General features: G+C 41.0%; 1 protein-coding gene across 2 annotated transcripts in view; it reads left to right on the top strand.

Moving 5' to 3' along the window:
- USP22 (ubiquitin specific peptidase 22) overlaps positions 1 to 10190 on the top strand; it is a 95820-nt gene that overhangs the window by 22447 nt on the left and 63183 nt on the right. The gene's annotated exons all lie outside the window — the stretch shown is intronic.

Genomic DNA, 10190 nt, shown 5'->3' with positions numbered 1-10190 from the left:
ACGAAATAGAGCTCCACTGTAATTAACAGCCTGGGAGTTTTGCTGCTTGCTTTTCTTATCCCTGGGTTGCAAAACCTTGCTGTCCTGCTGGGATTTCTTTTTGGAATGCAGAGGTGTGTTCTAGCTAAAAGCATGTGCTTTGCCTAATAAGCTTTCCTAGCCATTGAGCCCAGCTGGCTGCTGCAAGTCTGCATTTGTTTGGTCGTAACTAATTTTTATATCCGTGCTTTAAATTAAACTAATGCTTTTTGCATTAAATGACAAACCCAGCACAATGTCCATAAATGAAACCCAACACTATAATCTACTAATTCTTGTTTTCAATGTGCAGCGCTGTATAATCAAGCAGCCTGCTAAAAGGAAGATGTGGGAATAATGCTGGGAGGATGTGAGTGGTGCTAAACCAAAGGGCTCAGCCTTTGTTGGAGGGAACATCTATGTCGAGTTAATGGTTTAGCACCTCCCCTTGTAAATACAGAAGAGGAATGAAGAGAGCAGGGTCTGGCTGGTCAGCACAAAATGTTCCTGTCAAATCTTGCTGTCTTTTGCTGGAGGTGGTGATGAATCTCATCAGTGTGTAGCCCTTTGATGGAGTCTCCTGATGGGTTAATTTTCAGGATTGCTGCAGTCATGCAGCTACCTCTGAGGTTGATAAAACTTCCAAGTACTCGAGTTCTCTGAAATTCAGCCATGTCTTTTCAAATGGTTCCAAATTATGGAGGAACAGAATCAATGTGAGGAGGTGAAACGTGGAATAGAAATTCTGTTTCAAAATAGTCATGGATCACTGTTTACAAGTCCACAACGGTGACTCTGGATTTGTTGTGCAAGTTTGTTCTTCATGTATTTGTGGAAAATAATGGGTTTTTTTCCTGACTTTATGGTGAATATGAACATTTGTCATATAGAACTAGTCAAATATACAAAGCTCTGGTCACTTCCCTCTTTGTTCCAGTAGAGTTTTTTTAATAAGATGCAGCAGCTGCTTGGAAGTTAAATAAAAAAACCACCCTAAACCCATGACAACAATAATAGAACCACCACACCACCAAAAAACCATCTCTGTAACCCTATTTTGATACTCATTCTCCCAGTACTAAGGACAGATTCTTTCTCCTAGTGAATCTGCACAGTTCAAAGGTAGCTCTGAGCAGAACCTTCTCCCTTTGCTCAGAGGGTGAGTCACATCTGACCTGCACAGAAACGCTCTCCTGTTCTCCTCTTCATCGTAGGCAGCAGCCTGAGCTGGGGCAGGGGCAGGATTTCAATCCCTCTGCTGTTTCTCCATGTTGCTTTTCGAAGCATTGCATTCCAGTGAGGCTCTAGAGCTTTTTTTTTTTTTCTTTTTTTTCTTTACACAAATGTCAGTGGACAGATTTAGGGCCTGGATGTCAACTCCATTCACATACAGGTTTGCCTCATGTTTGGTAAGCTGTGACTGATCAGAATCACAGGAAATTTTTTGGAGTCAAAATTACTGCTGATGACACCTCAAAAAGACACAGATAATTGAATTTGTAATTACACTAATAAAAAGGGGCGAACTCTTGCATGTGACCTAAGAAAAACAAACAAACAAACAACTTTTCCTTCTAGCACTCCTTTACTTAATATACAGAATAATATAGTGAAAGTATCAAGATTAATTTCTGTACACTCTTTAAAAATCTCAGTTCAGAAATTTGTCTGTTTAGGTCTTCTGAACTAAGCAGTGACACCAATACATGAACTGTGATCTGTTAATGGCCTACAGGGAGCTGTGAGAAGGGAATATATAGATTTTTTTCTTAAAGCTCGTGAGTAGTACATTGAAGGAAAAAAAAAAAACACAACAAAGTGTTGTTGAGTCTTTGGATATTGCTGGGAGTAAAACAGAGTATGAGAAGATCTCAGATGTAGTCAACAAACTGCAGTGAGGGTAGAAACAAAAACTCCTGCGAGGTCGTCATCCTCCACTTCTCTGGGGAAGGTTATAACTGAAACTTTGTTAAATTAAGTAATAACCAAGTGGTGTCTTTAGCAGTCCTGCCATCAGTGGGGCAGGTTGGAAGGTTTTTTTGGTTGCTTCTTGGTTCCATTTCAGTGATCCCAAATTTCTCAGAAAGCGCCTGTTCCCCGAGGCCTGCTGAACAACAGGAGCTGGAATTTCCAGTGCCCTGATCTACCAGCACCCCCCTCCCAGTCCATTCCTCTGGGAGGGAGGGTAAAATGCACTTATTTTGCGGAACAAGTCAATGTTCTAAATACATCACGAAGTGTTAAAACATATTAGTTGGCTGTACATTCTGTGGAAAAAGCCAGAAGCTCTTCACTAAGGATCCATCGCCCACTTCCCTACACACTTTGTGATTAATGATTATTCTGTGGGACTCCAGCAATTAGCAAACTCTAAATGGATAAAGGAGTCAATTTCTGGAATGAAAATCCTTATTTCTCAGCTGATTTTTTTTTTTTCCTGAAGGTATTTTCATTCATCTCACCAGTGTGAGAAATCTTAGGCTCCTTTTCTCTTCCAGAACATATTTTATGTTCTTATTGCTTTAATAATATTTTTCTGTGCTGCCCTGCCTGTCTTTAGAGTTTAGAATATCCATCTGTGTGAATCTTTTCTTCTAAAGGGTGAATTGCAGTTCTGACCAGCTCTGTCTTCTCTCCATAACTTTAGGCTTGCAGATCTGCACGAAAGTTTTCTAGTGAATGAAAGACCTCATATTTAGCTCTAGTGACATGAATTATTAATTTGTTTTGTACTGAGGTATGAGGAAATACTAAGCCTCAGCTTACTGGATATCAAAGCATGTTCTGTGCAAGCACACTGAGAATTTGCTTTCACTCCCTGGCAGCAACATGCAGGTTGGCTTGGAGTGTTCCTGGACATAAACATGCCCTCAGATGCTGATGTCTTAATATCACAAGTGGAACTAGGCAAGCAACATTTCTAGTTTGTTCATTATAGTTTTATTTTCATTGAACAGAGAGAGTCATGGAATGGTTTGGGTTGGAAGGGACCTTAAAGCTCATCCAGTGCATGACAGGGACACCTTCCACTATCCCAGGCTGCTCCAAGCCCCGTCCAACCTGGCCTTGGGCACTTCCAGGGGTGGAGCAGCCACAGCTTCTCTGGGCAACATTTTAGGCAGTTTCATGTTTCATCTAGTGAAGACGTTGAGGGTGCACTTGTTCCGTGATGGAGACACATTCCGTGATTTAATCTGGGGGGGTTAATGGTCTTTTCTGTGTCACCACATTTTTATGGCCTATTTTTAGGGGGAAATACTCTTCTTGGGAATGGTTTGTGGTGCTTTGGGCAAATCAACCTTTGAAAGGACAACCAGAAAATGTTCTGTATAGCTCTTGTAAAACCAAAAGGGAAGTTTGTCTTACTGGTTTCTAATGTTTTTTTTTTCTTGTAGACACTGTGAGAGGATTAGAACTTGTCTTCAGCTCCTGTTAGACAAAGAGGAGGTTTTGTTCTTATGGCAAGAAGAGAGTTTGCCTTGTTAGTTCTGTTATCATCACTGAAACCCACAGTTGTCAGAGAAGTTGTAAGCAGTGGGGATAATTTCTGTACTGCACATGGGCTTGCTTTGCTACAGTAAATATAAAAATGTCATATATGAGGACTCAAATAAGTTTTGACAATATGGTGCACAACTCACTGGAAGCTTTTAAAAGCAGAGATGTTTTCAACCAGACCAATGCTCTTTGATTCAGCTCCACAATGGATGTGCCCTATTCAGTGTGGTATTGAGGTTTTTTACATCATAGGTTGACTTGGGTTGGAAAGGGCCTTGGAGATCAAACAGTCACTAATAGATGCCCTCTGTCACTGTTCATTTTCCACTGGCTGTCTTTTTCCCTGTGAGTATTTGCCCCATAAATAGTCATGTCCTGGAGAATCTGGGCTGTAGCATCATCCCATCCATCTTTCCCATGAGAGGAATTGCTTTGACTTTGATGAGGACTAATTAAGTCCCCATATTTTTACGGACATCTCAGAGTAGTTAAAGAAAAGGTAGCTGGATTATCTGTGCTTTTTGAAATGAGCCTGTAGGATCTGTTAGGACTTTGATCCCATGTGTATCCTGAAGTTTCTTTTTCCTTTTTTTTCCTGTAAGGAAAGCTGTCTGGAGTACTTCCATCAAAGTCCCGTGGCAAACTTCCCAAGAACACACCTGCTTTCCTATGAAGAATCCCATTTCCCAGTTTTATGCAGGGCAAAATGCAATCTGTGCAGCACAGGCCAGGTTTAGTAAGACTGGTGCAGCTTCAGGCAGGTTTGGCTGTTCAGCTTATTCCTTGAATTGTTTCCCAAGCCGCGTGGTCAGGGATGACATCGATCCTGTACCTAACAGGCCGTTGACAAACATCTCCACGATTTTCTGAGGGTGGGGGGGGGGACGGGGAGGTGAAGGAGTGGATTCTGTGCTAGGTCTGAGCCTGCACTGCTGCGGTCTTGGCAAGGGCCCTGCTCTCATGTGGAATTCGCTGCTGCAGTGGTGCATTGCAGGAAATAGATAAAAATCAACACACAGAACCTACCCATGCAATATATATGTATATATTCAGGGAAAGAACCACGCCTTTGAACCTTAAGCGGCTTATGTGTTTTCGCAAGGCAATCCTTTCCCACTGTTAAAAGGATCTTACTGTAGGACATGTGCTGTAGTTTGAGTAAGATCCATTATTTAAATGGTTTAAAAACACAATAGGCCCTTAAATGCATCTTTTATAGAGCACTTGAGAAATCGTTTAGGTTTGTAAATGCTGGTGGTGGGGATGAGCACCTACCAAAGGAGAAGCATATAAGCAATTTCAGCGTAGTCATTTGAATTCCAGAGAATTGCTTTGGTCTTGTTGAAATACAACTTTTTACTGCTGTGGCTGTATATGGGGAAAGTGAAATTATGTTTTTAGAGAATCCTCCCATTTTCTCCTCTAGCTCATGTTGTCTGTCTTTTATATTGTGCAGCTCTTCCTCCCAGGTTTTGTATCAGCCTTGTACCTGTTGTGGAATTTCGTGTGAAAACAGAAGCTGGAAAAAGTTTAAAAAAAAATTAATCTGATTTAGTGTCCATCTCTTGACATGACTCATCATCCAAAGCAAGAAGAGCAGGGATAAAATCTGTATGTAAGAGTTGGAGTGATACCCACTCTGTATTTCTGTTTCACTCCCAGATATAATTCTTAATTTAATCCAAGGTCTGTAGTTGGAGATTGACTTGCAGTGCTGTTTTGAGAGGAGCCCTTGAACCAAAGTTGTGTTTTCAGAGCTTGGATAGGCTTTGGCTACCACATGATTCTCATTTAAGAACGTGTCGTTGTTTCAGAGTGAATGCAGAGAAATGTGCTCAAAATTGTCCATACATAGGATCCCTCTATGAAAGGAAGAAGTTTCCTCAGGTTGCTTTCCAGCATATTCCTCTTTTCACAGTTTTTTCACTCACAGGCAGAAGTAGGACTCCCTGGAATCAGCAGCAAACTGATGGTCATAATGCTATATTTTTATTTACTCCCTTTGAGAACTGTGATGTTATTTAACAACTTGGGCTATTCCATCTTGAATTATAAATTGTGATATTGTTGTCTTCAAACTTCAAACAGATGGTCAGAGCCAAGTGTCCTGTTCAGACTTGGAGAGCAGTGTAGACAGACATCATCTCTCTGCCTTTTTTTTTTTTGAGGTTACTGCCGTCTAAACAAACATTTAGAATAACCCAGTTTAAGAAGTTACCTGTACTTGGCTTTGGTTTTTTTTTTTGTTTTTTCTTAAAATGACTTTCTGATCACTTAATTCTGTACCTAGTGCACAGTTTTGCTTTTGCTAATAAAACCTTTACCAATGCTCCTTAGTCTGAAAATAAGATTTACAATATTGAGGGCATATTCTTTTAAAAACATAATTGGCATTTCTAATCAGACAGGATCATAATGAAGACTCGGTTGCAGGAAGTGAGTGAACAATACCTAAGTTGATTTTTTAATTATTTAAAGCTGATGTGTCAGAGCGGTGCACTGACTCAGAGTCACTCTGAATCATCCTATCAGCGTGGGGAGGAGTGATTTATACACCATACCATGCAGAACTGCAGAATCAATTACCTCTTTTTCTTTCTTCCAACCTGAGAACATGGCTTTGAAGTTTTAATTATTTCAGTCTCTGGAATATCCCGGCCCCTGTGCTGATGGCTGATGGGTTTGTGGCAGACCGGCCTCAGGAAGTCAGTGTAGAATAACGAGTGATAGAAGCGTTGTGAGACAAATTTGACCTAAATTTGTTACTCTTGAGGTACAAAGTACTCGAGAGTAATAAATCCTGTCAGCTGTGACTTCCTCCTCCCCCAAGGCAGAAGAACCACCACTGTTGGAGTAGCCACGGGGTCTCCCCCTTGAGCAGGGAAAGAAGCAGTGGTGGGTTATGTGACCTTTTGTCACTCTCTCTTCTTATTTTCTGAAAAATAAGCTGAGGGAAGCACACTCTTCATCGCTCAACATGAGCTGCTGTGGCTGCTTTACATCTGGACAAGAATTGGTTGCAACGGGAATGGATAAGAATTAAAATAAAACTCTGTGCCCAGGCTGGGATCTAAACACAACAAGGGGAATGGGAGAGGCAAAAATGGACAGAGGGGATTGACTGTACCTAAAATGTGAATATTGAGGCCTGGAACTCTGAATGTGTGAGGGAATGGTTAAGTTTTCCCTCAGTGTCTTGATCTTGGCTCAGTGAGGGAATTTGCACTTCGCATCTGAAAAGTTTCAGTCTTTGACTCTTGGTTGAGGTGTAGACATGCAGGCAGAATTCCCCACATGCAGCTGTATGCTCTAGGCAGGCATATTTAGAGCTGCACAACAAACACCTTCTTCTGTGTAGACTGAGATTAAAGTTCTTTCTGAGGAGTTAGGCGTGGTTTAGAGCTGGAAAATTAAATATACCCACCAAAAACTTTAAGGAGTGATTATACCATATTAAAAAAAATAAATACTTTCTCTTCTTATTTCTGATGTGTCTCAACGTTGTTTTACTCAGAAACTTACTTTAAAAGGTGGGGAAATAGAATCAGATTTGTATTGGGAAGCCTTTTCTTTTTAATACTGTGAATTTGTACCTGATCAAACATTTTAAGTAAACCATAATTAGCGTGTTTGCTTTAGGACTGCCTTAAGAATCTGCTTCTTCTGATTCCCTGTGAACACGTACAGTGTGGCAACACCTTCCTCATGATCTTTTAACCTCCCAAGCCTCCCACTGTCTTGTCAGTGTTACCTAGATCATCTTTTCCCCTGAACCTTTGTGGTGAAGATGGTTTGCAGACTGTGAAAGGTAGGAGGTCTCAGGCTTATGAGCTTGCAGCTAAAAACTGCTCTGTTCTGCAAGTGCTTTGATATATTTAGTGTGAGCAGGAGAGGCAGGAAGGACTCCAAAGTACCACAGTGGAAAACTTGTAAAAAGTTGTTTTCCTCTCATGTGCAATTAAATAAAAGTTGAGCTTCTAAAGCCCTTGGGTGAGTTGTGCACTGTGGTGTTTACACCCTCATTTGCTGGGCTGTGTCAACCTTCTTTGTAGAGGCTGCAGAACCATTGCTGAGGGTCTGGGCCTGTGAGTTACCCCTGGTAGCTGATTTTCATCTTCCAGAAAGTAAATGCTCAGGGCCTCTTCTGGTTTCTCGATGTGATTTGTTGGGGCATCAGAGCAAAATTAAAGGGTTTTGGGTTCAGTGTGGACTGAAGGAAGGCTGGCTGGGGACATGAAGGGAGGGATTGAGAGGGTGGGGAGAGAGAACAGGGTGAAAGGTGGAGAGTGGGGTACTTGAGGGTGAGAAGAATACAGGAGAGAAGGAAGCAGAGAGCAGAATAATAATGGGAGAGGGTGTGGAGGAAGGGGGAGACTACATTTATGCCTTAGGATAAGGAAGGGATGTTCTTCCATCCACATACTGCAGGGAAGGAGTGAAAGGTGGATTCTGCAGCTGAGATGCTTCCTGACTTCCCTAAAGCATCCAGACCATAAGAAAGACCTAACTTGCTTCTGAAAAAGTTATCTGGTTTTAAGGCAAGCTTGTGACTTTATGGACCCAGCTGATTCCCATTACTCATTTGCACGGTTCTGTTTCATCTTAGACTGTAGCCTCAAGAGATGTGAACAGGGGTGGGAGTATTATGAAACAAAGTAATTTGATTATTTGGGGTGGGGTGGGAGGGTGGCAGCTTTGTTTTAACTTAGCAAATTGTTTAAAAGCACAGACAGATGAAAAGGAGACAACTAATCTGGTTAAGAATAGCCACTATGCCTTTTGATATTGATTTCTTTCCTCACTCTGTCGTCTTTTAACCTCATTTTCTTACAATTTTAGAAAAACCATCTTGAGCCATACTGAACAAATAGAGGATACAGATAAAATAGCTTCCTTTAAAGAAGTAATTGAACTTCTTTTTAACTTACCACTAGATTTCTTTTTTTTTTTTTTTACATTCTTCAATTTATCTTAATTTTTCCTTGCAATAAAAACCCTTCAAGATATAAATTTTCTGCCTTTTAGCCTTAAAATCGTCGGCTTTTACGTGCTTGTTATGTCATCTGTTTACAATACATTTAATGCTAAAAGATTTATTTTTAGCTGGCTCAGTAAAATAGCTGGTTGCTGGAGTTGTTGTCATAGCAGCAATCTTAACAGATAGGCTGATCCTATTTAGCTTTTGCAGCCAAAGAGCGGCCGTTAGGCAACAGTTTGACAGTTCTGCAGCATTTTTCTAAAGATGGAAATTGTGGTGGTGGTGAATTTTTTTTTTTTTTTTTGGCCCTACTTTTAAAATATTTCTTTCTGTAGGTGTGTGGAGTTCGATTCAACATTTTCCCCCAACAACTTGGGAGAACTTTGAATACACAACATGTGAGATTTCAGGATTTAAGGCTTAATTTGTAGAAGCTTGAAAATAAATTACGTGGTGCAACATATTGCAAGCTGCTTTGATGATTTTTTTTTTTTTTTTTAAAAAGCCAGAAGTATTCTGAGAGAAAAATGCCAGACTAGAGAACAGGGTTGTGCATCATTTATTCTGCACTAATTTTAAGTCGTGGCAGACTGGGCAAATATTACTGAAGAAGTTTGTGGGTTGTTTTTGATGAAATGCACTGCCTGGGTTAGATGATAGCTTGGGATTTTAGTAATTTAATTCTTACTTTTTTAATGTGAAGAGAAAAGGGTACTTCTATACTGACAAGCAAAGAAACAGCAATTTCAGATTAGTCTGTAAAATCAGGCATATCTCTATATGTTCTCTGTAGCTCTGAGCTATTACAGAAGTTCAGTTACTCTTAAACATATGTCTGAGATGAAAAAATGAATTTACTGTGAGGAATTTCTCCTGTCTGTATCTTCCAGTCAGATGGTGTTGGACCTGAATCGTTGTTATTGGTGTTGTTGAGCAAAAGACTTATCCTCAAACTCCCTCCAGTCCTTTTGCTAGACAGAATACTTTTAAAAATAATTTGTTGAAGAACCTGAGTTTAACGCTAAGAGAAGGGTTTGGGTGTTGTTGGCTTAGGGTGCTTCAAGTATGATTAAGAGTCAGAAAGCGTATTTAACCTTCTAATTACTTTTTTTGTTCTCAAGGCCTACTTGTTAAAATGTATTGTTATCACAGGCCGACACGTCAGGCGTATGTGCTCCTTCATTTCCAGTGAATCACGGCAACTTTCATCACCCACCTCCCCAGTCTGGGCTGTTCTGGGCAATTGTCAACACGTCGTGTTCCTCTCCTGGTTCAAAGAGACTTCTGTAGCTCTGACTGGTGTGGGTTTGATGTTGTGCCTCTGCTTTGTGCACCAGTATGGAGTAACCTAATGGCTGGATCTGGCAGAATTTCCCAGCAGATAAATGGAATGCCGTGTACCCACGTGCATTTTAATGTTCAGGTTGTCATACAGCATTTGAGTGGATCGAGGTGGTCGGTGCTGTCAAAACAGAGTTCTTGCCATGGTTCCACCACCCAAATTGCTGCCTCTTCACCCTCCCTGCTGGGTGGCTTTCCCTGGGCTCTGGTGTTCATCTGAATCTTCTCCATCTCCCCAGTCCCCCTGAATTCACTACCTTGAGCAAAGCTTTGTGTGAGTGTGTCTTCCCCTGCCAGGTTGGCAGCTGGACCAGCTCAGCCAAGGGACCCATTGCTGCAGGGTAGGGACTGTGGG

Source organism: Empidonax traillii, unplaced genomic scaffold (genome assembly GCF_003031625.1).
Source record: "Empidonax traillii isolate 1590-97213 ecotype Southwest subspecies unplaced genomic scaffold, ASM303162v1 scaffold717:size860381, whole genome shotgun sequence".
In the NCBI taxonomy this organism is placed as follows: domain Eukaryota; kingdom Metazoa; phylum Chordata; class Aves; order Passeriformes; family Tyrannidae; genus Empidonax; species Empidonax traillii.
This window is presented reverse-complemented; position numbering and strand designations above follow the sequence as displayed.